The 23433-nt window shown below is 41.5% G+C and overlaps 1 protein-coding gene and 1 long non-coding RNA gene across 7 annotated transcripts in view; one reads left to right on the forward strand and one right to left on the reverse strand.

Moving 5' to 3' along the window:
* The window catches only part of SGCD (sarcoglycan delta), a 1017926-nt gene that overhangs the window by 208256 nt on the left and 786237 nt on the right, over window positions 1-23433 (forward strand). For all 6 annotated transcript variants that reach the window (XM_089682837.1, XM_089682835.1, XM_089682834.1 and 3 more), the window contains exon 2: window positions 21098-21210. The gene's annotated coding sequence lies outside the window, so the exon portion shown is untranslated. The remainder of the gene's footprint in view (window positions 1-21097; window positions 21211-23433) is intronic.
* Window positions 21066-23433, reverse strand: part of LOC149458028 (uncharacterized) — a 91552-nt gene continuing 89184 nt past the window's right edge. The window contains exon 3 of the long non-coding RNA XR_016313532.1: window positions 21066-21177. This is a non-coding gene — a long non-coding RNA (uncharacterized LOC149458028). The remainder of the gene's footprint in view (window positions 21178-23433) is intronic.

Genomic DNA, 23433 nt, shown 5'->3' on the forward strand with positions numbered 1-23433 from the left:
ACGTTTATGTCACTGGAATGCACTAATCACCCAAAAAATATTACCGCCAGCCGGCGTGTAAATGGATCTAACTCTTTGAACGTACAATAGTGGTTGTGAAGCAGAAAGTCAGTTTATTTAGCACAATTGGTCAATTGCAGCTTGCCGTTGGCTGGAAACTGTACGTTTATGTCACTGGAATGCACTAATCACCCAAAAAATATTACCGCCACCCGGCGTGTAAATGGATCTAACTCTTTGAACGTACAATAGTGGTTGTGAAGCAGAAAGTCAGTTTATTTAGCACAATCGGTCAATTGCAGCTTGCCGTTGGCTGGAAACTGTACGTTTATGTCACTGGAATGCACTAATCACCCAAAAAATATTACCGCCACCCGGCGTGTAAATGGATCTAACTCTTTGAACGTACAATAGTGGTTGTGAAGCAGAAAGTCAGTTTATTGTACACAATCGGTCAATTGCAGCTTGCCGTTGGCTGGAAACTGTACGTTTCTGTCACTGGAATGCACTAATCACCCAAAAAATATTACCGCCAGCCGGCGTGTAAATGGATTTAACTCTTTGAACGTACAATAGTGGTTGTGAAGCAGAAAGTCAGTTTATTTAGCACAATCGGTCAATTGCAGCTTGCCGTTGGCTGGAAACTGTACGTTTATGTCACTGGAATGCACTAATCACCCAAAAAATATTACCGCCACCCGGCGTGTATATGGATTTAACTCTTTGAACGTACAATAGTGGTTGTGAAGCAGAAAGTCAGTTTATTTAGCACAATCGGTCAATTGCAGCTTGCCGTTGGCTGGAAACTGTACGTTTATGTCACTGGAATGCACTAATCACCCAAAAAATATTACCGCCACCCGGCGTGTAAATGGATCTAACTCTTTGAACGTACAATAGTGGTTGTGAAGCAGAAAGTCAGTTTATTTAGCACAATCGGTCAATTGCAGCTTGCCGTTGGCTGGAAACTCTACGTTTATGTCACTGGAATGCACTAATCACCCAAAAAATATTACCGCCACCCGGCGTGTATATGGATTTAACTCTTTGAACGTACAATAGTGGTTGTGAAGCAGAAAGTCAGTTTATTTAGCACAATCGGTCAATTGCAGCTTGCCGTTGGCTGGAAACTGTACGTTTATGTCACTGGAATGCACTAATCACCCAAAAAAGATTACCGCCACCCGGCGTGTATATGGATTTAACTCTTTGAACGTACAATAGTGGTTGTGAAGCAGAAAGTCAGTTTATTGTACACAATCGGTCAATTGCAGCTTGCCGTTGGCTGGAAACTGTACGTTTGTCACTGGAATGCACTAATCACCCAAAAAATATTACCGCCAGCCGGCGTGTAAATGGATTTAACTCTTTGAATGTACAATAGTGGTTGTGAAGCAGAAAGTCAGTTTATTTTGCACAATCGGTCAATTGCAGCTTGCCGTTGGCTGGAAACTGTACGTTTATGTCACTGGAATGCACTAATCACCCAAAAAATATTACCGCCACCCGGCGTGTAAATGGATCTAACTCTTTGAACGTACAATAGTGGTTGTGAAGCAGAAAGTCAGTTTATTTTGCACAATCGGCAAACTGCAGCACCAACTGTGCACGACAGCCACCAAAAAAAAAAAGGGTGTATGTCACTTTAAATTTTCGATTCTTTGATAGCTGTGGCCCTAAGTAACGATTCTGTGTCCCTGAGTAACGATTCTGTGTCCCTGAGTAACGATTCTGTGTCCCTGAGTAACAATTCTGTGTCCCTGAGTAACAATTCTGTGTCCCTGAGTAACGATTCTGTGGCCCTAAAGTCTCTGTGGCCCTAACTCTGTCCCTCAATACACAGAGGTCTGTCTCTCTTTAATGACCGGAGGCTAATGGAGAATTCTAAGATGGCCGCGATTTATAGCTCCACCATTACACAGTGCTGGCTGGCTGGCTGCTGATTGGCTAATGCGATCACATGTCATGATTCATTACTCATTAATGCATTATGGGTCAGCGCGCCTTGTCTGCGCGCCTTCCCAGAGATCCCCGCCCCATCTTCTCTGTCCATTTTCTCCTGTCGCCACACATGTCGCCGCCATTTTTGGGGAAATTCGATTCGTGCATCCGAAGTTTGCTAATCTTCGGATTCGTCGCGAATAGAATTTTTCCAAATCTTCGGAACGAATTCCACTTCGTCATGTTCGATTCGCTCATCTCTAGATATAACCTTTTCACATCTGCGCATTGCACTGCAGTGCATTGTTGAAAAGAGTTCAAGTCATTTTTTTTTGCCAATTTCATATGTTTTGGACCAATAGAAGGCAATAACAATGCATGAAAATGTATGTATGATGCATTTTAATCTTCCAGTAGCAGGTCACTTCCCTGGAAACCTGCCATGTGCTCCCATATAACCTCAGATCAAGATGGCGGCAGCAGAGGGAACATTTGATGTTGAAATGCTCTTCAGGGCGGTTCTCAGTAGTTAGCAATCACTGGGTGGATCCAATACTTCTTTCCCACCTCCTCCTCTTCTAGCAAAACTGTTACAGTTGCTGCCACTGCTCAATGAATTGCATCTAAAGCAGACATTTCTCAGATTGTGCTCCTATGTGCACCAATACACACCACAAAGAATCCAAGACTCAGATTTCACAAAGTTCACAGCTAATGATGTCAACATATTCATAATTCTTTGTTAGCCAACATGATTGGATGAAAAAAAAACACATGAAAAAAACATGCATCAATGCGTGTACAAAATGTCTATCAGCACACATTGAAAAACGTGCTAAAAACCAATGAAAAGGTGCAAATCTAGCCTTATTGAATTAGCCTAATGTGACAGGTGCACTTTATTAAGAGAATCCAGGTGCAGTCTTTGTACATCCAGAGGGTTTTTTCCCAGACTTCTTTTATAGTCGGTAAATTGAAAGAACACTTTGAATGGTTGCTGTGGTTACTGCTCTTTGTACATTGGCCTTTGCCTTGGTCTACATGCCTGAGAAACATTTATGAAGGTAAAATACATCTCGATGTATGAATTACTATACCAAGCAAAATGTCCTCTGGATAGAAGGATAACTGCAACGAGAATATTCTTTTTGTTAATATAAACTTTTGTAATATGGGGAAATAAGCATACTACCCCCAACCCAACCCCCCCCCCACCAACGCCACCACCACCACTACCTCTGTGCCAAGCGTGGAATCATTGTGGAATTGCTGGGGTCCTTCTGAACATGCTAGTTCCCTGGCTGTCTCTAGCCTCTGTACTTTCTGAATCATGGATTTGGACCAGGCTTCAGTGAGTTACTTCAGACCTCCTGACCTGCATATCCTGTTAGTGACTGGAAACCACAGAATACATTCCTGTATGTTGGGCCATTTGCTAAAACTTTACACTGCAGCAGGGCTCAGGGCACTTTTCTAATTCTGCACTTCCATGTGTGTGGAATAGGTTGCCTCCCTCTGGCCATTGTGTTTTGTTCTGATGACCCGTAAGTCACTAATGTGTTTGCAGTGACTGCAATCAGCAGGAAAAACCACAGCTGCCAGTGAGGGGACCAGCTCTTTGACCAGCCAGAGAGGTTGAATCAGATCAAAACTGGGAGTTATAGAAAATGGTCCAAAAGATAGGTATGTATAAAGCTGTTATCTTAATCATGCAGTGCGGGACACAGAAGTTGATTCTTAAGCTGGCCATACATAGATTGTTTTTTTTGTTTTTTATTTGCCAGCAGACTGATCAAAAAAAAATGGATTCCACCATCCCCACAATCCAGGTGGATGGAGGAATCCTCCCCAATGAGCTATTGTATTCTGACAGCAGCACTCCTTCACTGTCAGAATGCACTGATCAATGCTGTAGCTGACTGGATGCCTGTGCTCATCGAACGAAAATTTACCAGCAGTTTGGTTCAAGAGGAGCTGATTATTAAATCGTTTTGTCTTGTACTGGAACGACCATAGATGGATCAAAAATTGGCCAGTTCCCGCTGAACTGGATGAACTTTGATCTATCTATGGCCAGCTTTTGACCATGGGTTATATTCTGCTACCTTCAGGTGACTGAACAATGGCTAAAGCTTTGCTGGGAACTGCCCCCCATGTACCCATATAGCCAGATAACTTAAGGCTCCAGTTTTTTGCCAGTGTCGTTAGGTGATGCGCCTTTTCTGCTGTTGGAAGAATTTTTTTATTTTTCAGCAGTTTTCCTTCTTTCTTCAAGTGACCCTTATATCAAGATCTGACTACTTATTGCATTATGGTTCACTAGCAGTTCCCAGGACAGTTGCCTGCAATGTACATCTTGGGAACCGTACCAAGAACCTGCAAAACTGGCCTGTAATGTTTGTTTCGGGCACTCTCACCTCACTATGTGGTGCAACAAGTGAATTAGCTGCAGGGTGTTGACCTTCAGACAAGGTCACCTAAAAGTCTAACAGGGAGTCAACTTATATTTCTAGGTAGAAGAAAGCAATGGCAACTTCTTAACACCCCCATAATTTTTTTCCTTTAAGGCAACAGCAGAAGAATTAGTGCCCTTTCAAGTTTTCATTGGTGTCTCTGTTTCTATTGGGGACTATGCCAGGACAGGAGGCGAGGGGAAATCTCTCTAATAAGTACTCAGACAAAAGTAATACAAGTTTACTAAAAGTGGTGATAAAGAGAGTGGGAAAAGTGATCTACTGAAAGTGCTTAATTGCTGCCTTCCTATCCTGGTAACAATCCCCCCTCCTCCCTTTTTCCTCATTTTTGTACTAGTCAGTAATAGACAGTGAAGGAAAATCTCTCCAATAGGGTCACAGACAGAAATTTGAATTCATTCCTGCTCTATCTAAAACAAAATACAAGTGGCTGAAGTTGGGCTTTACAGCAGAACCCCAGACATCCCTTCCCTGAAACTCCCCTTGGATGTTTTTTTAACACCCTTTGCATATTTTTCCCACAACCAGACTGGTCCAGTGACTTCACGGGTCCTTACTCTTTTTCATTGGTGGCAACAGTGGGTGGTCCTTCTTCCTGCGCTGAGCCCAGCTCTGTGTACTGTGATCTCAGGATGCATGATGACACATGTCCAGGAGATGGGTCCAAGACAACCTGGGATGTTAGGAAGTAGGGTGGATGATGCTGGCTGACATTTAGCTCAGAAGATGAGCAGATAGACTCAGAGGGCAAGGAATAAGATGAGAATTGCAGTGAAAGCTGCATTTTGTGTTTGCTTTTTTTTAGTTTTTAAAATGAGGAAATCCTGGAGTTCCACTTTTAGCCATGGCAAGCCATTATAATTTGCTTTATGAATGTCAAACCAATACACATACAATATATAATGTGGTTTCTGTGCTCATTGTGCTTTCCATTTAGTACTTTGCTGCTTGCATTGTTTTATTGAATATTGGCTTGCACCGTTCCTCTTGAATCTCAACATAATTATTTTAATCTTTGCTTAAAATTCCGCTTTGTAAGACAAAGTAGTTCTCTTGCAATACATTTGTTCACCGGAGGTAAAAATTAGAACGCACATGTGCCAGTGCACACCCGTAGATTAGCCTGCATGCTTCTATGTGTGAATGGTAAGCCAATCATTTAGATTCATTGCTAGAACATTGTTTATGAGATGAAGTTTGTAGTAGCTGTCAATGACATGGTGCTTTAGTTATTGCCAAGGTGAAAGAGATAATGACCATTATGGGCTAGGCTTGTCGTCCAGTAACCTATAAACAGATGGTCACTTTCCTTTTCCCTAATGCACTCAAACTTGTCTACATGAAGAGACTGGGCAAGGTCAGGATTTGAATGATCTGAATGACAGCGGACCTATTTGTTAAATGCCTTCATTCAAGCTACGTGTGTTTCTGGTATTTCATCTCTCAAGTCCTGTAGGTTTCTGTCAGTCAGCAAAGACGCGCTGAGCTGTTTCTGAGGCTGAAAAGCACGTCCTTCCTTTGCCTTGCATTTTTAGGCAGCCAGACGTGTCGAAGCAACTGCTGGTTAATGAAATCAGTTCTCACATGCAAATACCTTAAAATCAACGGAAATGTAAACAAAATCACTAAAATTCACCTTGTCAAGTAATTGTGAACAGTGAATATTCAGCTTTCATTAAAATAATCCTTGATGATCCTGCCATGATGGTTCCTGTTTGGGCTCTTCTTGTTTTAGGGTGACACTGCTCTGTCTCTGTCTCCCAGTAGGGATCGCATTGACATTGTGTCATATGAGCTTCTCATGAAGACTACAAGCAGGCAGCACAGTGGCTAAATGGTTAGCACTTCCGCCTGGCAGTACTAGGGTCGTTGGTTCGAAACCCAACCACAGCATCACCTGCCTGGAGTTTGCATGTTCTGCCTGTGTGGGTTTCCTCCGGGTACGCCGGCTTCCTTCCACAGTCCAAAGACATGCTGGTAGGTTAATTGGCTCCTGTCTAAATTGGCCCTTGTTTATGTGAGTTAGAAACCTTAGATTGTACGCCCCTCAAGGGTTAGGGGCTGATGGGAATGTACAATATATATGTAAAGTGCTGCGTAAATTGACGGCGCTATATAAGTACCTGGAATAAAATAAATAAGTGGCCATTTTAAGTGACACAACACAGGAATGGTCCACGGTTGTTACCATAAGGAAACCCTCCCTGAGAAATGTCATACAGCCATTGCTGGAGTGCATGTAGATAGAAAGTGGCTGCAAAGAGGCTCCAGGAGGTCACTCACAGACTCTGATGGTGCACTTGAGGTCAGAGTTCTCAGGTCTGGTAATGGTACAGCAATGAGGTCCCGCTCGTTATGTTGCAATTTCTAATTTATTTTAGATTATGGTGAAGGCAACAAAAGCAAATGAAATACCGGAAACGCAAAGAAGAATGCCAAGAACTCTGACATGTTGTTGCAGTCTGCAGGAGATAAATGAAGCGAGCATGTCCCTCAACTCCCCAAACTTTACATAAAGAGGAGAACACACCTTGGTCAGTTCTTTAGTTATGCTGGCAACTCAACCTGCTTTGTTCCAAAGATCAGACTTGTCCTGACATATCCCCTCTGCACAGCCTTTCACTTGGACGATCAGTGTACTGCTGTTTCTCCTCCCTCAGCTCTTTTGCAGCTGAGAACAGAGGGAATGTAATCTATAAAAAAAGTTACACATAACTTAATTTCTGAACTTATTTGTTTTGGTTTCTATGTATGTGTTGCATGGGTTGTTACTGACATATGGTGAAAATTTCATGTTTATAGCACCTTTAGAAATATATTTACTGAGAAAAATGGTGGCGTGTTGAATACGTATTTTACACCGCTGTGTGTAGAACCAATGAGATATACAAGAACCTAGGAAAAAATTCACAAATATTACAAGATTGACAGCAGTTCACCCAAAGAGCATACAACCGAGACATTAGACACATTGCAATTTCACTTGTAAAGAAGTTTTAGTGTAAAGCAGATCATGGCATGAATTTGCGCATTTTCTATACTTAGAGCATGAAAAATTTTGAGGTTACTGTGACTTTAAGAACAATTTTTCTATTTCTCCAGTTTTTTTCCACACTGCAGATCTGTATTTTCTACAGAATGGCTCACTATCTGCTCTTTGTGCTCTTTTGCTGGCTCAGTAGAAAACCTTACTGCCATTGATGGGATTATTGCCCAAACACGCTGCATCTGCATCTTCACAAAAAATACTTTACACCCATTATCCATATGGTGACTGTGTAACACAACCCCGTACCAAGCTCAGAATCCCATAATGTTACTCCAGGTCACTTCCCCACTAAATAAATGACATCTTGTGGCTTCACAATTACATGTGGTAAGGGCTGCAGAAACAAAGTACATTTGCATTTTGCTTTAGTAGATTTAAATAGTGCTGATCATTATTTTAACATGTTTAGACACATGATACAGCGAGGTGGCAAAGAGCTGCCAAATTAAGCAAGGCACAAAAAAATTGTCAATACATGCTGAATGAATATATTTCATTTGCATAAGAAGCTTGAGAAGCCGTAGTGCAGTTTAGCTTCCTAGAATAATTTTCATGTGTTCTGGATTTACAAGCTCAACAAAATATCCCAGTACCATCTAAAGATGACCATACACTGAGAGAATTTCAGACATTTCCCAATAAACCAACCAAAATTTGCCTCCTGTCACCAGTCTCCCGCTTGATGTCCTTCAACTGAAAAATCAAAGGATTGTTGGACACCCATACAAAATTCCTGCAGATATGGCATCCCTGGCTTGATATAGCCCAACCATCGAGATTCGACCAGTCTCTTCTGTCGATAGAAGGATTGAGTCTGATGCGATCACCCTAGAGCCCTTTTTTGCTTGTTTTTGTATTTGTTTTTGTCCTCGTCTCCTTACTTACCATCCTTCCCTGTTCTCTTGTCTAATCTGTTCTCATGCTACTTGTACTGATTGTGATTATTGCTATGAGTGCCGCACCTGCAACACTCAATCCGCAAACTGGACTCCACCGTGTGCCCAGGGTTTGGAATACCTATCTACATATGGAGCGACTACACTTCATACCTTTTCCGCTCTCTTTACGCTGATACAGTGACAATTTTTCTTAGAGTTTATATTGTCATTAATCTCTAAATGTTTACTCATTGTTTTCTCCCTTGTTTTTTATTATACACGGCACTTAAATATTCAGTTTATGTCTATATCTCTACCAGTACATGTTCTGTAACACTCAGCAAATACCGTGTATGTCTCATTTCTATTGGTCAATGCTTATGTTTTTCGACTGATTCTTTACTCCTATCTGTTCTATAATAACATTCTTTGTAAAAGAAAAATCAAAGGATTTGGGCATAAAATTGTAGGCCGAATTGCTGTTGAGATGCAGCCACTGTGCAGGTATCCCTACAGCTGATAAGACTGCAGAGTCATCCATACACTCTATAGGGCAGTGGGAGCAATCTGTTAAGATTTTTTTCATTGAGCTTAAGGGCTCGTTTACACTTGCGGTTTGGAAGGCCAGCTATTCACGTTGTGGCGTGGTGTTGGACCATTTATGGGGTTCAAACAGGCAGCTAAGATGCAACAAATCACCTTCTCACTGTCTGTCAATGCTGAAAAGCTGTTCACTGTGGATTGTGGCCAGGAAAGAAATATTAAACATTGGATTTCTCCTGATCTCCCCAAAAAGCAGACATGGATCAATGTGGTCAACTCTCTGATCCCCCTAGAACAGGGGTCTCCAAATTTTCTGAACAAAGGGCCAGTTTACAGCTCTTTAGACTTTAGAGGGGTAGACTAGCCAGTAAGAGTAGAAAATGCCCCAGCATCATTGGTAGTAGACCATGTCTCAGCCTTGGTGGTCAGTGGGAGTAAAAATTATATAGTATCCATGGTCAGTAGGAAGAAGGATAAAGGTACGCAAAGGGCCACATGACCTAGAACATTACATATACAAGTATGAAGGCCAGCTTCAGCTGTAGCACTTTATTTGGGATATTTGTTACAGACTTGCCAATCTTATTTCCCATGTTTTACCCTATTAGGATTATTCATTGTGTTATTTCTGTGAAGAGTCAGTCATTCTAACTCAATTACTGTTAGAAAATGCATGTTTTTTGCCAACTTGTGTTTGCTATTTGATTTGTGCTCTGTACCAGTGTACCTTTGTTTTCCTCCTACTGTACAGTGGCGATTTGTTTGATTGACATGTGTAAGTACCTTTGTATTCTAATCATTTTTTTTAGGCATGTGAAAATGTAAAGAAATACTTTATTAAATAAAACGTTTCTATTAAAAAAATAAGTAATGTTTGCTTAAAGTGTTGGTAAAGGTTGCATTTTTTAACAAACAGTTTATACTCACCTTCTCTGTGCAATATTGCACAGAGCAGTCCTGAACCACTTTTTCTGGGGTGTCCCACTGGCACTCCAGGCCTCCCCTCTTTTCAGTGTGCCACCATAGGAAGGGGGTCTGTAGGGGGACACGCCTGTGGTCTTTATACCAAGCTGGAGGTTATGTGTTCAGTGACACACACAGCAGGGCTCAGCCCCGCTCCCATTCTCTGCTCACATGATTTGTTTGACTGCAGCAGAAGCCAATGGCCTCTGCGGCTGTCTCTGTGAGAAAGAGGAGAGAACCACTGCAGTGGGCGCAATTCTGGATCGAGATAGGACTCAGGTGAGGGGGCGAAACAATTACTAGGACATTTTTTACTTTAAAGCAGAGAATGCATTAAGGTAAAAATGTTCAGCCCTTAGGAAAGGTGAAGTTTTAAAATTCAGTCAACTCCAACTAATAATTTTTTGTTTTAGAGGTGGAATAGTTAGAACCCCGGACAAGTTTTCATGGCCTCTGCTCAAACCCGCTTAAAAACCCAAAAAATTACATTGACCAAGGGATATTAAAATAAAATAGTAGCCCTGGCTACAATTGTTACCTGCTTTCTGAGGCTGTCCTATGCAGAATCACTACTCTGCTATCTACTGCCAGTCTGCTACCAGGTTGAATGACATTGTATGTAATTTAAGCTGCTTCCTGTGTGCTCAGGGCTTTAAGGAGCTACCCCCATGGGGTCACTGCAACATTGAATACCCACTCATCCTGGGAAAGACCACAAGGCACCCCTTACAGCAACCCTGTTGCAAGAATTTTTGAAAACCACTCTTATTTATAGTAAAAAAAAAGGGCAGTAAACAGTCATCTTTCCTAGAGCTCACACCACCAAACACACCACTCTGATTGCTAGAATTGGACCCCTGAAGTCCACTGAAAACCAATACTTCCGGGAGTGTCAATCTTCTGGGTACCCCACCCCCCAGCTACTGCTGGTTCCTCCCTCTGACTTCATGTCACTGGGGGAGACGTGATGAAGTCATACGAGAGGACCCAGCGAGAACTGCAGAGGCCTAGCCTACAGTGACTGACACTGCTGGACGTGTCTGTATTCAATTGGATTCCAGGGGACCACTGCAAACTAAAACTTCCGGGAGTGTCAAACTCCTGGGTACCCCCTCCAGCTCTTGCTGATTCCTCCCTCTGACCTCATGTCACTGGAGATGTGACGTAGGGGTACTAGGGAGGAACCAGCAAGAACTGCAGAGGACTACAGGGATTGCCACTCCTGGAAGTGTCTATGTTCAAGTGGATTCCAGGGGACCAGTTCTAGGGATCTGAGTGGCATTTGGTTGTACAGGCACCAGAAAAGGTGAGCTTTTACGGCATTCTTTTACAAGTAAGGGGGATTTAAAAAAAGAAAGCCTTTTGATGGTTAATGTTTTGTTAAAAAAGGTTTTGAAAAAGGGTCTGTCCTGGCTGTGTGGACCATACCCTTCTTTTCCAGAACAACTCCTTGTGATTCTCAATCAAAGCTTTATTTGAACACATTTGTGAGAACAGTCTATAGCTATTGTTCTGAAGATCTTTCTGTGTCAGCAAACCTATAAAGTTAGCATTTAACATACGTAAATTCTTAGGTGTAACATTATTATGTATAAGACAGTATAAAGCAGCCAATAGATTATGCAATATTCTTTCCTTCCTCAACGATTGGAAGAAAATAAAATTGCTTGATTCCCCTGTCAGCATGGTCAGTGCTGATTAGGAAATCCCTTGTGCTGGGAATCCCGTGTTCTGCCAGCGGGTATCCTTCCCTGTTGGCAGAACAGAATGATTAGTGTTTGCAGCTATAGCCCGCAGTACTAATAATTTGGGAACAATCAGGGTGCCCATACATGGATTGAATTCGGCCAAATCAGAAGGGACTTTCGATTCATGTATGGCTGGCTAAATTGATCAAATTAACATATTTCATTCAAACAGGAAAATGTTCTCATTTCTCAGAACTCGTAAGCATAAACGAACACCCCTTTTTCTCATGCCTAGTGTGCAAAAACCTAAAGTCTAGCAGATAAAACCTAGAATATCCAGAAATAAGTAGAGAAAGATTACCATGGTTATGTATATGTAAGAACGTACACATCCAGCTTCACACAAAATGGCAGATGGTCTCTCAAACAGAGATTTGCGAGTCTATGAATTCAACACAAGTCACTTTAAATTGGCCATAAAGTTTACAGTGGAAATGTATAATTTTTATGCCATCGCATTCAGATTTTCCAAATTTAAAGTGATTGTAAACCCTTACCTTGTAAAACAACCCATTCAGTTTAAAATAGAAATGAAAGGCAAAACATTTGTGTATAGATATAAACATTATAAATACCTTTTTTTCCTGTTCACATTCCCTCTGCTCTCAGCTGCATAAGAGCATGGGGAGGAGAAACAGTAGTATACTGATCTTCCCAGAAAAAGGCTGTGCGGGGGGGGGGCTTTTAGCAGTGGCGTCACTAGGGTTGGTATCACCTGGTGCGGTGAAACACAGCCCCCCCCCGCTAGCCTGCCACAGTGCTCCCATCACCACCTCCCATCCGCTAGCTTGCCAAAGTGCACAGCAGCCATCTTTATGATGTAACCAGGGGTTTCATGAAAGTAGTGGGCCTGTGTGCAACATTATAATTTTGACCCTAATACTAGACAAAGCAATGTGGCGTGCACAGTGCACCGTGGCAAAAATTGCATGTGGTTTTCAGGGGCTGCAGGTACAGCCTGCTGCTTACATAGTACAGCAAATATGCCCAATGATTGAGGGGTTAAATGGCTTGTGCAGCCATTTGGCTCCCACTCAGCCCCTTCCTTACAGGGTTGTCAACCCCCACAACTTTTTTTTTTTTTTTTTTTACACCAAGAAGACATGAAAAATCTACTGACAGCGCATTTTTTACTAAAATATGAACTTGAAATATGACAAACTCCTATTAGAAACTAAGAGGGGATGGAGGGATAGAGACAGAAGGGTGTGTGTGTGTGTGTGTGTGTGTGTGTGAGTGTGTGTGAGTGTGTGTGAGTGTGTGTTGGGGGGTAGATAGGAATAAGAAAGAGAGAGAGATTGAGAAGATGGAAAAGAAGAGAAATGGAACAAGGGGAGAGAGGGAGGGAGGAAAGGGGGGGGGGGGAGAAGGGGAGAGTGAGGAGGGGTGTGAAAGAGAGGGTGGGAGAGAGCGGGGGTAGGGGGATCTGGATGAGATTGGAACTGACCTGAATGGTTTGTTGGAATCAGGATCTTGATGGTATGACTGTGGCCCCGCAGGGAAGATGTTGTGCGTCAGGTATGGCAGTTTCATGCAGCAGCAGTGCCTGGATGGTTGCCCTCCCTGTACCAGCATCCAGCAATGTCATGGGATCTGCTTGGATAAGGAATGGCCCAGGGAAGATGTTGTGGGTGTCGGCAGTCAGAGCGGGCAGCCCAGCAACAGGCCTGGATTGATGGCCGCCTGTCGCGCCAGGAACCCATCACCCCCAACATTATACCAGCTCAGCTGTGCCCAGGAGGGGATGGTCCAGTGCTGCCGAACCGCTTGGAGAGTTGCGCTGTCACTTCTAAATGCAGAAGCCGGTGAGAGCCTGATAAAAACACAGGGCTAGCGCAGGAGGAGGCGGAAATCTGTTCTGCTACTTTTCAGCTGAAAAGAAAGCTGTGTGGCCCATTGCTGCCCTCGGGGTGGTGTCACCCCTCTGGCGGGTGTCACCCAGGTGCAGTCCTCACTCTCGCACCCCCATAGCAACACCACTGGTTGTCAGGACAAGTTTGATCATTGAAGGAGAGCACACTGAGTTCCCAGAACAGCTAGAGAACTGACCACAGTGTGTTCTCCTGCTTAGTGTAGTCAGTTTATATAAGGAAAGCAGAGGGACTGGTGGAAACACCAGGGATTTCACATAAAGGAAGCACTACAAGGAGAACAGGTACAAAAAGTACACAGTACAGCAGGAACATATCAGGAATACGAAGTGTTGGGTTTGCATACTCTTAATTCTGAATGCCTACCTCAATAATGCTATTAGTTTCTGTACAGTCAGGTGGGTCCTTGCACTTCATTATTTGGTAGATATAATGTGGATTGTGGAATCCAATTTGTAACGTGAACAATCCACATAAATTGTAAAAGAATTTCTTTTATACATATGAAAAAAATTTCGGATGAAAAATTTGGACGAAACTTTTATTATTTGAACATTCGAATGTATCCAAATTTCCGAATCACAATAGTAATGAATTTCAACAAGTCTGAAATAAATTATAACAAAACAAATTATCTGAATTTGATTCAGAAAATGAATTTGAAATAAAAAATTAATATGAAATGGAAACATATTGCAAAAAATACAGTAAGGTGTAAAACTTAGGCTGTTTTATAGAATAGAACAAAATAAAATAGAGACTAGAATAAAACAGAATAGAAAATAAAAAATGTAAAAGAATAAAATAAAACAGAAAAGATAAGAAAATAAAGGAACAGAATAGAAAATAAAAGAATAGAATAAAACAGGATAGACTAGAAACTAAAGGATTAGAATAGAATTAAAAAAATAGAAAAGAATAGAATGGAATAGAATAGAAAAAATAGATCAGATTAGATAAAATAGAATATAACTGTCTACCGAAATTCAAATTTCGCATTTAGAATTTGAAATCGATTTGAAAATAAGGAATATACAAAATAAATCAGAATATACTAAACAAATTCTGAAACTAAATCATTTTAAGATAAAGAATATGACAAAACAAAATTATTTATGTAACAAACTAATCTGAAATTAAACTCATTTTTCCATACCTCTAATTTTTGTCATTTTGGATGTCCAGTCCTGTTGCTGAAACTCTCCTCTGGACTAACAATTCAACAAGATTAGCAAGCCACTACAGGTTTCCATTTTGGTAAAGTCCATTTAACTGACATGCATTGGTGAATGATTTTTCAAGGTATTTCAAGGGTTACCAGAAGGCCAAGTCTCCTTTACTTGGAGCTAATGAGACATACAATAACATGTTAATATAATGGAAACTAATTGATGGGAATATGCAGGGTCATAGATGAATGGATTGCTGCTTGTCATCCATTATGCCTCCCTATTTCATTTAAATTCTTCATCACTTGTCTTCTTCCTCAAGTTGCCTTTTAAGCCCCCTTTACACACTGTATTAAGTGAAATGTGCAGAGAAAGCCACTGGCCCCAGATCTAACAGACAGAAATAACAGGATGCATTTATCAAACACGTCACCCTGTCAGGGCCTTGCGGCTCCGTCGAAGGACTATATTATCGGGACCTGAGCAGGGAGAAAGCAGGGGAAATGGGAAAGAGCCTATTACGATGTTGATTATTACTATATTTTTACAAACTGCTGACCTTGCAGCCACAGCTTGACGGTATTAGTAGGTAGGCAATGTCACATGCTGAGAATTGGTTACAGAAGGGAGCAGAGCATTCTGGGACTACTTGCCCGCTCCAAGAAGGCAGCTTTATCAGAATTTGAATGCTGGAATTTCATTTTATACCCATGTGGAGCCAAAGGAAATTAAAGCATTACTCTGGGCAAGCAGCTAAATATGCAGTAGCTTTTTAGCTTGCCATGCCATCTCTTTGTAGCTTGCCATGCCATCTCTTTGCCACCAGTCTGCTCATTGGACAGTAATCAGTCTCATCAAACTGATAATCCATTGTCTAACGAGGAGCTTTAATAAGTAATACAAGAACTGCCAAGTTTAAAATAGTATGAGGGTTAAGAACAAAAACCACCCACAATGTATGATGCACCCCTCAAATAAATACATAAATATTAAATAATTAAACAATTTAACCGCTTTCCTGCCGCCCTATAGAAGATATACTGCTACAGGGCAGCAGGGGTGCGCAAAATCACGTATATATACGTGATTTTGCAGTTCCGGGTAGGGGGCGCGTACAAGTCACATGCGCGCCCTACCCCTGCGCCACCATTCACGGCTGTCAATCACCAGGTCTCAGACGGTGATTACCCGCCGGCACCCGATGATTACCGAGCATCTCCGACGGGGAGGAGGACTGATTTGTTTACTAACAGTCCTCCTCCCTATCAGCTTGGGCAAACTGCTCTGGATGGCTGTGCACAGCCATCCAGAGCAGTGTGATTACAGTGAAGCACACAGACACCGCCCCCCAGTAAAACACTCCCTGCACACAGTTAACCCTTTGATCACCCCTCATGTTAACCCCTTCCTGCCCAGTGCCATTAGTACAGTGTCAGTGCTTTTTTTTTAGTACTGATCACTGTATTGGTGTCACTGGGAATGTCAGTGACACCATGTCAGTTCCTCCAAGCGTCAGAATATCTGCCGCAGTCCCGCTATAAGTCGCCGATCGCCGCCATTACTAGTAAATAACAGAAAAAAAAATTCCAGTATCTATACCGCCATTTGTAAACCCTATAACTTTTACGTAAACCAATTAATTTACACGTATTGGGATTTTGTTTTAGCAAAGATGTAGCAGAATACATTTTGGCCTAAATTTATGACAAAATTTGATTTTTTAATTTTTTTACTGGACATGTTTAATAGCAAAAAGTCAAAAATATTGTTTTTTTTCTCAAAATTGTTGGTCTTTCTTTTATAGCGCAAAAAATAAAAATCGCACAGGTAATCAAATACCACCAAAAGAAATCTAAATTTGTCGGAAAAAAGGACGTACATTTAATTTGGGTGCGGCGTTGCATGACTGTGCAATTGTCAGTTAAAGTCACGCAGCGCCGTAATGCAAAAAAATGGCCTGGTCAGGAAGGGGGGTAAATCCTCTGGAGGGCAAGTGGTTAATTAATAGTGAATGACCTAGAACACCCAGCTGCTGCTCAAGTGTACAATCCCTGGTGCACTGCTATAACTAGGATTATAGTAAATTTTTACCCTCTCCTCATTTTTTTTAAACCCTACTGAACTGGTGCTGCCCATTTCAGATATTCACCCACCCAGTGGATCCAACATTGTACAGCTGAGATGGTCTTCTCTTCTGGCAGCACTCAGTCCCATGCCTCCCAGTGATGCCCAACTAGGCCAAACCCGGCCAACTTTACTGAATAAAAGGTTTTGCCTCCCAGGATATGGGACATACATATCCAAGGAGTCAAAGGGAGGACAGTGCACCTCATTTGCCTAGGGGGGAGGGCAGGGCCAGACAATTTATTTAAAAAAAAGGTAGATAAAGAAGAAAAAAAATCACTATCCTTGCAGAGGACCAGAGGAGGATTTTGGGATCAGAGGGGTAAACAGGCTTTTGGCAGACAGTTGAATAAACTTGAAGTGGAAGTCCACCTATAATAAAGCTTACCTGTATGTACAGTGAACATCTCCTAAACTTGCACCATTTAAGAGATATTCACATAACATGCAGCTGGTGGCTTCACCAGTGCATGCCCTCTGAAGGGATGGCATATCTTGCTGGACCTTCAGAGCTCCGTGCTGTAGCCGAGGACTCCCGGGTGCATACGCGGGTTTGACGTCATCATGGCCCCGGCCATTTATATGGCCGAAGCCTGGAAACCCAAAAAGAAGACCGAGTAAAAATGGCAGCGCCGGGGAGCCATGACAGCGCTGCACTGGAGGGCTCAGCTTAAAGGTAATTCTGTCATAATGTACTAAAGTTTGTCATTATGACCTAAACCTGCAGGGGCCCCTTGTTTTTTTTTTTGTGGTTTACTACCACTTTAAAACCTGCTTTATTTATAAACAAAGAGAAAAATGACAGCCTTTGTCTTCAGATTCGCTTTAAACATAATAGGTAAGTCTTCCCATCAGTACAACACAGTCTTACATGAATAACTTTCAGCATCCCATCCCCAGCATACACAGTACTGTATTTCAAAGTCTCTGTTAAAGGGAAGTTCACTCAACAGGTTAAAGTCAGATTATGGAGTCACTACAGACAACAAATTTGCCATCAACCAGCCTCTCTAACCAGCTCCTTAATAAGCAAGCCTGAAGGGGAAGTACCTGCCCTTAACCCTCCCCAAGCTGACTCTCTACAAGGGGTGAAGACCAGGGATCATGTTTTAGAGGGTGAAGATCTGCTGTAAATGCAAAAGAGAAGCACTATCAGCACGAAACAATAGAGATGAGCTTTCCTCCTGCCTGGTTTTGTTTTTTTCAAGGGCTTATTTACACCAGATTTAGTCCAAGGCATTTTTAAAAATGCACATGCAAGTAAAATGAATGTATTTTAGTGAGCCTAGTTTACACCACTGCAGTGCTTTCCTGTGTGTTTAAACAAAATACAGCTTGTTGCCTTTTTTTGTACTGAATGTACCAGAACACATGTAACCGCATATGAACAGACTGGAAACGCATGTAAATGCTGCTCATTAAAAAAAAAATCTTAATGTCTAAAAAATGCACTATTAACACACTGCAAACATGACCAAAATACACCGTAAACGTGTTGCAAATGCATTACTCCTGACAAGGAGAGTGGGAGCTCCGGGCTACATGTGGAGCATGTAGACAGAGATGGGAATTCACATGTGAAGTTTTTTGGAGTTTTTGCCACCAGAGCTCTTTAGAGTTATTTTAAGTCCTGGAGAAGGTCAAATACTTAGGAATTTAATGCACAAAACATAATTCCAACTGGCATGTTTGTTACCTTACAAAATCTTGATGGCTCCAATAGTAGTCCCAACGACTCTTAAATTCCACATTTTTTATGTCCACCATTATTATAAGAAGCCAGTGTGTAGTTTGACTTGCCAGCATCTACCTAAAGCCTGAGATTTTGCATTAAGGATTGTTTTTTTCATCAATTTCCATTACCCACTAATACTCACCTTCCTTATTGCTCATCTAAACCCTCAGAAAATGTCCAGTATTTTCAGGTATGGGAGAGCATATGACCATCTCCCAGGATGCAATGCTTGAGACCAAGCGACCCATTGCCATACCCAAACACTGTTCAGAGATGGATGGTTTCATGTATGTGAAAGTATTTTCAATACCTGTAGGGTACGAATTGAAGCAGATAGCTGGAATAGAAGAGTTTTAAGAAGACTTTCCTAGAAGGAAATTGATAAATGAAAAAGACAAACAATTATACATGAACATCCAACTACAGCAGTGTATATAAGGAGTTGTATGTATGTATGTATGTAATCTTAGTAATGTGTGTTTATGCCTTAAAAACCTCTTACTCTGCATATTTTGTATATGTACATACAGTATATGTAGATGGGAGAAACCATTTTTGCATATTACCTATACAGGTTCTTCTTTCCTTTTGCTCCATTCAAGTAGAATTTAGCTGAGTTTTTTTTGCACTCCATTTTTCTGGAAACAATGTGATCTTCTGTAAGTGATCTTTGCCTAGGCTCAATGGGCAACTGTCAACATTAAATGGCCATTGGGCAGCAATATCAAGTTTGTGAGTGGCCCCTAAGGCTGTCAGTCAACTACTGCTGATTTCACTAGCAATTGGTGCAGTGATTTCACTGCTGCAGCATTACTGTGGCTCTGATAAGCCAGCACCAAACATATGCCCCCCACCATCCATCCCCATTTGCCCCCGTCCCTTTCCAATTAAACTAATTATTGAAGCTAATTTGCTGCTTTCCATTAAAGCTAACTATAAGATCAGCCAAGCAAAGCTGAAGCTCCATACTAAGAGGTTGTCCTGAGAGCTGTCAGATCAAGGATGATCTCTCTCTGAATTCTGTGGGCAGTTTAGGGTTGCATAAGGCAGCTCAGGAGAAGCAGTTTTTCATTCATGATCCACTTAGCGACCACCCAACCACAACGTACCGGAGATGGGTGGCTGTCAGGGGCAGACAGACCATTTGGAAACCCAGGCACTGCCCGAGGGCCCGGGGTAAGTAGGGGGCGCCATGAGATGCCCCTGGTACCTTTTTCATAGGCTTTTTTGAGTTTGGGCAAGGACACAGGGGCCCCATGATCCCCTATTGCCTGGGGGCCCCATGAGTTGTCAGTCTGCCCCTGGTGGCTGCTGTAGGCAAAGCAATGTACCCGTACACCACTGCCTACTTCTGGGTTTTGGGTGCACATATGCGTGCCCCCTGGCCAGCACCTGTTGTGATTGTACAAAGCCTTGTCAGGAAGTCCCGGCCAATGATTCATGGCTGGGACATGGTGATCGGCTGTGTGCAATCACAGCTCAGAGCTATGTGTTGACAATCAACACAGAGCTCTGTACAGAGGGAATTACCTCTGTGTTTTGGGGATGGTAAACTTAGAAATCTCTTGGTAAAAGCTGCACACTTTACACACATTACACATTTAGGTACACATTTACCCCTTGATCATCTTGGATGTTGACCCCCCTCCCAGTCAGTCTCATTAGTACAATGACAGTGTATAATATTATCACTGATCACTGTATTAATGTCACTGGTGATGTCAGTGGCAGTTAGTCAGTTCCCCCCAGCATCAGTCAGTGTCAGATTGCCTGCTGCACTATCGCAGTTCTGTTATAAGTCGCTGATCACTGCCATTAGTAGTATAAAATATAAAAATTCCAGTATATATACCAAAGTTTGTAGGTTCTCTAACTTTAATAAAAGCCAATCAATATACACTTATTGGGATTCTTTTTTTTTTCAAGACATGTAGCAGAATATATTTTTGGCTAAAATTTATGAAGAAATTATTTTATTTTATTGGGTATGTTTTATAGCAGAAAGTAAAAAATATATTGTTTTTTTTTGTTTCAAAATGTTTGGTCTTTTTTCAATTATATCGCAAAAAAAAAAAACAGTGGTGATCAAGTACCACCAAAAGAAAGCTCTATTTGAATGAAAAAAATTATATAAATTTCGTTTTGGTACAGCATTGCATGGCAGCGCAATTACTAGTTAAAGTATCACAATGGCTTGTCAAGAAGGGGGCAAAATCTTCCGGAGCTCAAGTGGTTAGAAAAACAAAATATTTACTTATTAATAACATGATTTGGTAATACCTACATGTCTCCTACTGATTTGGGAGAAATGTTTTTATTTGGAAGGTACACTTTAAATTACTATTAACAGAATGTTAAATTTCATATGGTTCAAAACAGGTTCAGATGCAAATCCTTGATGTTTAGGTTAGCAGCCAATTATATCCTGGTGGTTCCAGGCAGATCAGTGACATCCAAAGTCTAATTGGATGATGTGGGTTACAGGGCACTGAACTTCTGTATACAGTTTGCTTATTTCCTGTCCTTTAAAGTGTGCACACAAGTTATTACAACAATTTTTGTGAGACAAATTTGAGTGAAAAATGTGATTTATTTATTTCAGGTGACGGCCATAGGAAAGATCTTGTGCTGTGACAGTTTTGCAGCTGTGCGACGTCTTGAGACATTTCATACACAAGTCCCCTGCGTGAGAGAGGAAGAAAATTGCAGACACTGGTATGTGAAGAAAAGATTTTCTTTTTTATTCTGTACTGTGAGAGGTCTGATAATGATAAGCAATTAATGAAAAATGATTTGCCAACTGCATTGAACCCTGTGAAGCCTTGAATGCAAACTGAAGGCAAACAACTGTTAATTCAAATTCGTGCAAACAGCAAACTTGTATAATACAAAAGAATTACTGACCTCAATTAAATGGCAGCTCCAACATGGAGGGTGGGAACCAGCAGAGTGGTTTCTTTTTGGGAACAGGGGTAGGGGCTGAGTGTAGTGTGCAAATTACCATTATCTCTATAGCCTAATAGTTTAAATTATGCTTTGAAAACATTCAGAATGATTTTCAAGCCATGTGTCTTAAAGTGATTTTTGTGACCAACTTCAAAAATTGTTGGCAAAAGAACAGATCATTTTTAATTAAATTGCGATGTAGCTTTGAGCTGTGCTAACAAATTAGACTACTCTAGGAAAAGTAAGTTCCTTAACACAGCCCTCTCTCTCCTTGCATGCCATAGCCTTCTGCTCTTCTGGGAGTATCTAATTACTGTATGTGCTGGCCCAGCTTCTCTATGCCTTCCCTCACCTCGCTACATAAGCTTTTATGTAGCTGCCTGGGAAGGAGTGAAGGGGAATACTGTAGGCCACGGTTTCTCAACCAGAGTTCCTCCAGAGGTTGCTAGGGGATTCTTGAGCTATGTACAATTTTTACCTCTTAGATAAGCTCCCATTGACACCTTTGATATTTTTAGCTATCTGTGAGGGGGTAATTCTTCCCACAAGTGTGAGGTGCATTCTTCCCACTGACCATCACACTATTATATCATGAGTTGTAGATATTGCAGTTTTTAACAGGTCCCTGAGACCAGAAAATTATTTCAAGGGTTCCTCTGTATTGAAAAGGTCGAGAAAGGCTGCTGAAAACTGTCACTTGAGTGAGTCTGGGGCCACAGAAATCACATCCAAATGGCACCTCAGGGAAAGTCTCAGGGCTTTTGGATTTCTACACAAGGAAGGCTTTTATGGGTATATAACAGGCCAAAAATATTAAATCTACAATTCATGGAGATAGGGCCTTTGTAAAGCAAAGCTTTGTTTTTATTGGGAAAAGTAAAAACACATCACCTGCAAATGAAGACAGTTTATCGTTACCTGACCCACCACCTATTGCTCTGATCTTTGCTGGATATCTATGGCCTCCTGCAGAAACATCTGAGTTGCACAGTGTGGTTCCACCTGCTGGTCCTAACGTCGCTACTGTGCCCAGTGATGGTGTAGGGGTTTGGAGATGCAACCAAAGCACTCATGGTGGGACCAGGCACCTGGCACATCCAAAAGTGCATCAAATGTGAAGATTCTGGTAGAGGCCATAGCTGTTGAACAGAGCAAAGATTGGAGGAACAGGGCAGGTGAGTATAATCTGTCTTCATTGCAGGTGGTGTGTATTTACATTTAAAAAAAAAAAACACAACAGAGTCTCTTTCAATACAAGTCAACTTTTAGTGGGCTCTAATTCGCTCCTTCATGAACCCTAACAAGCCTGACATTTTATCTGCACTGCTCTGCTAAGATCTTCACTGTGCTGCCTGCTCAACCTTTTCATGAAAACATCCATTGTCGCATCTGGTGCCACTTATGAATGTATTCCCAATGGAAATCTCATGCTGTGGTAAAGTATTGCAAAAGGTGTGAAAGGGGGAGAGCATCAGAGCCCTCCACTAGACTTACAAATGTCACCCTTGGGCTTACAGAAGTCTGTATGGTAATTGTTGACACCCAAGGACATGAAGGAGGCTGTATGTTTGAAAGTCAAATGTGATGCTTTCAATAGGGGAGCATTGATACTGTATATACAAATTTTTTTGTGTTTCTTTATCTCTCTAGATCTCTCTTCCTCACAGCATCATGTATTCACCAAGGGTTAATATGCATTATTTGCTATTTTTTTTATTACAAAATATTAAATCACTAATCAATAGTTATTTGGCACAGACCAATACATTTACCACTTGTGGTTTTCTACAGTATGGGTCCATTCACACATGCCTGAACATGCAGGCTGGTGTCCATTTTGTCTTCCGCTGATGGGGAGTGGAGTCTTGTGTTATAATAACACCAACCATTTTTTTTCAAACTTTATTGAATGTCAAAGTCACATTTCATTTATGTCTAGCTACAGAAGCTCCACTCTGATGCAATGACCAATGCTGACATCAGATGAGCTTA

Source organism: Staurois parvus, unplaced genomic scaffold (assembly GCF_062004578.1).
Source record: "Staurois parvus isolate SC_StPar_1 unplaced genomic scaffold, SC_StPar_1.0 ptg000298l, whole genome shotgun sequence".
NCBI classification, from domain to species: domain Eukaryota; kingdom Metazoa; phylum Chordata; class Amphibia; order Anura; family Ranidae; genus Staurois; species Staurois parvus.